The following is a 6,000-nucleotide window of genomic DNA, read 5'->3' as shown; positions in this document are numbered from 1 at the left end:
TGGCACTTTTGTGAGTTCTGCTCTTAGGCTCCCTCCGGTGGTTTTGAGTGGTATGGCTGCTTCTTGGATTTAGCATCAGTAGCTGCTTCCACTGATCGTCTTTCTGGCTCGGCTATTTTAGTCTGGTCTTATCCCTCAATCAATGCCAGTTGTCAATTCTTCCTGCTTGGAGTCACGGCTCTTTTGGATTTCTCTGACACTCTGACCAGTTCAGCAAAGATAAGTCCTTGCTTGTCCTTTTGCAGTCCACTTGTAGTGGACTTTATTGTTCAGCACATTCTATGTTTTTCTCATTTGTCCAGCTTATCAGTATGAATCTATTCAGCTAAGCTGGAAGCTCTGGGCAGCAGATTTTGCCTTCCACACCTTTAGTCAGGTGTGGAGATTTTTGCATTCTCTGCGGTGGACTTTTTCTAGTTTTTATTACTGACCGCACAGTGTTCTGTCCTGTACTATCTATCTAGCTAGAAGTGGCCTCCTTTGCTACATCTTGTTTCATTCTACGTATGTCATTTCCCTCTCCACTCACAGTCATTATTTGTGGGGGGCTGTCCTATCCTTTGGGGATTTTCTCTGAGGCAAGATAGCTTTCCTGTTTCTACCTTTAGGGGTAGTTAGTTCTCAGGCTGTGACGAGGTGTCTAGGGAGTGACAGGAACATCCCACGGCTACTTCTAGTGTTGTGTTAAGATCAGGAACTGCGGTCAGTATAGTTACCACCTGCTCAGAGCTAGTCGCATGTCGCTCCTAAATCACCAGACCATAACAGTTGAGCTCGATATACTCCTGCACCATCCTCTCCAGTTGTTCACAATGTGTCAGACTTGTACTCTGTTCTGCTGGTGCATAGGCTGGTCTAAAAAATGTGTGAAATGACTCACAGAAATTGCTTTTGCCACTTACACTGCTGCTAATGTTTTTGCATTGACGACTCGACGTTCCCGAGGTTGGAGGTCTAAAACTGCAATGCACACTGTGTGTCTCACTGCTGTCTTGGGAAAAGCCACTCTTAAGATTGTCTACAAGCGTGTTCTGATAGTCCAGCATGTTCGCATCCCTTTCCATGGGGGGAAACATCTGGCAAAATTTACTCTTGTACCATGGATCTAACAGAGCAGCACTATTTCTAATCCTAACAATACGGGCATCATGTTGCCAATAGTGCAGCAAGAAGGTGCTCATGTGACCTTCCATGAGGTCCAAGTCCATGGTGTGTTGGTGGCGGGGTAATACTCAAGCTTGCTTCCTCCATCCCTTCCTTCCAACCACAGACAATAGAAAAGGGATCCTTATCCTCTTCATCTCTTGACTGTTGTGTGTCCATCACTTCTTCCTCCTCATCCTCCTCCATTTGTTCCCCAGCTCCTACACCTTCATAACAGTTTGTATGTTACCATGAGCCCCCCTCGAACACTGTAATCCACGCTCCCATGACTGCTTTTATTGGACCAACCAACCTACTCCACTGTGTAAACTGGGGGTGAGCTAAATATGGTAAAAAAATTAACTGCCCTGGGAAATCAGATGTTAAGCAGTATTGCGAGCAAGACACCAATACAAAAACAATATCCACATAGAAATAAACAGCTAAGCTAATAACTCTGTGAGAAGGAAACCTAAAATAAGTTTCAAATAATAATAAGATGCCCAAACAAATAACGGAGTAGCTAATATAAGGCAAAGAATTCCCAGAAGAGCAAGGCTGTATAAAACCTGTTGGTGAACATATCAAAGCCACCCAGTCACAGCGTGATGTCTAGAGGAAAGAACCCTACGCATATTGCCACAGAGCGTGGTTTCCTCAGGGGAAAGGTAATGAAAAAGTTTATTATCCATCTTATGTAATATGACTAATTACCAGAGAGGCAGATGTGCAGAAGCCGGGTTGCGTCTAGATATATCAAGCGCGCATGTGCGAGGTAGATTTTAAGAGAAGTAACTTCCTGACCGAAAGAAGTGACGTAATAGCGCATGAGCACCAGGAGTGCCCTGGCCATGCGATATTCACCAGAACGTAATGAAGACAGCATCCAAGGACACACATCCAGTTGAGGTTTCCACTGGCATCAGTGGGACACCTACCTGCATGTGCCTTGTCACAGCGATCGTTACACCCCTGCTGACCACCGTGAAGAGTGGAGGTGGAGAGGTGATGGTGTTTTATTGCTTTGCTGATGACACTGTTGGTGATTTATTCTAAATTCGAGGCACACTTACCTCAGCATATCTATACAACATTCATGAATGACAAGTCATTCCATCTGGTTTGCACTTAATAGAACCATCATATTGTTGCAACAGGACAATGATCCTGTTAAGGATATGTATTTGAAATATATATTATTTAATTATGAAGTCATACAAAAAAGATGCCTATAGGCAAAATGGACGCTTTGCTGAATATGTACAAGAATCACATATATTAATGGCTGTGTGCACGTGCTCTAATTCATTCCTGTCAACAGGTTATGCAATCCTCAAGTGGACTCTGATATGAAGGTATGATCCACTGAGCTAATCAAGAATGAATAATACTGAATAATGTTAAAGTGACCTAACATGCCCCTACCACCCTGTACCAAGGTGTACCAGTCGCCACTCCACTCATGGTGATCAAAGATCAATATGCTATGTGCAGGACAAGATGTCAGCATAATCTAATTAATTAACCATTAGAGTAATTTAGATAATGACATGTGGGCAACAGAAACCAGCAATGACTAGCAATAATTCAGAGAGAAGGCAATGAGGCAAAGTGTGGGAAAACCCCTTATTTCTCTCTATAAAATACTGTACATTTCAACCAATAAACCAGAATTCATTTGAGACACGACTCATTGTCCATGTCCTTTGATTTCTCCGGCCGCAATCCTCCAAGATACAATTTGACAGCAGACAACTGTTGTGAATTCCGTTCTCAAACTCCCTCCTGTGGTCATGAATGGTACTTCGGTGAGTTCTGTCCGTGGACTCCCTCTGGTGGCTATGAGTGGAGCTGCTGGTTCTGAGATTCCTTCCTCAGCTGCTCTCGTTTAGGGCTAGGCTGGCTTCTCTATTTAACTCCACTCAGATCGTTACTCCATGCCAGCTGTCAATGTCTTAGTACTGGTTCAGATCTCTCCTGGATCTTTCTGATGACCTGTCTACTCCAGCAGAAGCTAAGTCCCTGCTAGTTATATTGTTGTTCATTGTTTTCCTGTCCAGCTTGCTACCATGATATTGCCTTGCTAGCTGGAAGCTCTGGGATGCAGAGTGGCACCTCCGCACCGTGAGTCGGCACGGGGGTCTTTTCGCACACTCTGCGTGGTATTTTGTAGTTTTTTGTGCTGACCGCAAAGATATCTTTTCTATCCTCCGTCTGTTTAGTGAAGTCTGGCCTCCTTTGCTAAAACCTGTTTCATTCCTGTGTTTGTGACTTCCATCTTAACTCACAGTCAATATTTGTGGGGGGCTGCCTTTTCCTTTGGGGAAATTTCTCTGAGGCAAGGTAAGGCTTTATTTCCTATCTTTAGGGGTAGTTAGCTCTTAGGCTGTGAAGAGGCATCTAGGGAGAGTTAGGTACGCTCCACGGATATTTCTAGTGTGTGTGATAGGATTAGGTGTTGCGGTCAGCAGAGCTCCCACTTCCCAGAGCTTGTCCTGTTCTACGGTTTAATCATCAGGTCATTTCGGGTGCTCCTAACCACCAGGTCCATAACAGACAACTAACCGAAGAACAGAAGAAAGAAGTGACGTAATCGCACATGCGTACCAGGAGTGCCCTAGCCACGTGATATTCACCAGAACATAATGAAGACCAGTTGAAGTTTCCGCTGGCATCAGTGGGCCCCTACCGGCACGTGCCTTGTCACAGTGGCGCCTTGTGCAACTGCGATCGTTACACCTCTGTTGACCACCGTGAAGAGTGGAGGTGGAGAGGTGATGGTGTGGTATTGCTTTGCTGATGACACTGTTGGCGATTTATTCTAAATTCGAGGCACACTTACATCAGCATATCTGCACAGCATTCATGAATGGCAAGTCATTCCATCTGGTTTGCACTTAATAGAACCATCATATTGTTGCAACAGGACAATGATCCAAGAAAATATTGCCAGGCTATTTAACGGCTATGTGACCAAGATGGAGAGGGATTGAGTGCCTCATCAGATGACATGCCTCCACCAGCTCCCAACCTCAACCCAACTGAGATGGTTTGGAATGAGATGGACCTCACGGTGCAGTCAAAGCAGTCAACAAGTCCTCCAACATCTGGGAACTCCTTCAAAACTGTTGTAAAGTTACTCTGGGTGAAAATTTGATGATGCTGCTTGAGAGAATGCCAAGGGTGTGTAAAGTTGTCCTCATAGTAAAAGAGGTGTACTTTGAGGAATGTAAGGTTTAACACTTATTCTGGTTTATTTCACACAAGTTAATTTACTTATTTCCATATTTGTTCCTTCTGGATTTGCTGTGCAGTCTGGATCTACAATGTGCACATTACCAAAATAATAAGGAAAGCTATCACATGAACAGGTGTGTCCAAACTTTTTACTGGTAGTATATATGCCCTGACAAACCCTTTAAAGAGGACCTGTCACCAGGTGAAAAGTGCTCCTATTTTATTCCTGTTGCAATCCTCAGGATTTTGATTAATTCATTTATTTTTTCATTATTTATTTATTGTTTTTATTGTTTTTTTAATCTGCAATATTGGTTGAAGAGATATCTGCCTGCTGCTATATTCCCTGATAATGTTATACTAAGTATAGTATACTACTATACCCAGCACTTATATACAGAAAAATACAGACTGCAATGTTAATAAATTAGTTTTCATCCTAGGGAATTGCTACTGTCATGTTTTGTCATTGTGAGCCCCAATGGGGACAGCGATGTTAGTGTCTATAAAATGCTGCAGGATTAATGGATCTATTTAAGTAAGGTAAATAAATGGTTACAATATGTATAATTATTGATTTTTAGTGATGAGCGAATAGCATTGTTGCTCGGGTTTCCCAGAGCACACTCGGGTGATCTACGAGTATTTTGTAGTGCTCGGACATTTAGTTTTCCTAGCCTCAGCTGCATGATTTGCGGCTGCTAGACAGGCTGAATACATGTGAGGAATGCCTGATTGCTAGGGAATTCCCACATGTATTCAGGCTGTCCAGCAGCCGCAAATCATGCAGCTGAGGCTAGGAAAACTAAATGTCCGAGCACTACAAAATACTCAGAGATCACCCGAGCAACAACGCTATTCGCTCATCCCTACTGATTTTCCAATATGAAAAAGGAACAGCATCCCATCCAGGTGATGAAAGAATCAAAAAGACTTTATTCTGCCATGATGCAACGTTTCAACTATTGCAGGTCTTCATCAAGCAATGGTCGAAACGTTGCATCACGGCAGAATACAGTCTTTTTGACTCTTTCATCACCTGGATGGGATGCTGTTCTTTTTTTGTACTGGACTGTTTATTCTCTAATTGGGCCATTGGCCTGGAATGTGCACCCCTACATTGAAGTGCTGTCGGCTGTTATTTATTTCTATTGGTTTTCCAATATGGTCTTGATAAAAAATCTTGCTACAGTTGGAGTCACAATTAGAAATGGTAAGAGATCTACAGTAATAATGTTGTTCGTATGATGCATTTGTCTTCTGATTTATAAGTTTGCCATATGAGGTCTATGCAGTCGTATGTGTACAAATAATTTTAGAGCAATTAAAGCCATTATTGAGTTGATATATTTTTAACAATATTGTGACTGCCTTGCTTCCCCTCATTGTCATCTTTGATTTTAAACTTTATGTAAGTAATAAAAATATTTCTTGGACTTTTTGGTTGTTTTTTCTTCTTTTTTATCCTGTTTGGCAATTTCCGATTGTCCGTGACTTGTTTCTTATTGTCCTATGTTTATGGTAGCTACATCTTATTGGTTATTTTATTGAAATCTTTATATTTATTATTTTATTTATTATTTTTATTTTTGCTTTCATTTGCATGCCTTTGACTTCATT

The sequence above is a fragment of the Ranitomeya variabilis genome, chromosome 5, assembly GCF_051348905.1.
Source record: "Ranitomeya variabilis isolate aRanVar5 chromosome 5, aRanVar5.hap1, whole genome shotgun sequence".
Lineage (NCBI taxonomy): Eukaryota > Metazoa > Chordata > Amphibia > Anura > Dendrobatidae > Ranitomeya > Ranitomeya variabilis.
Note: the sequence above shows the minus strand (reverse complement) of the source record.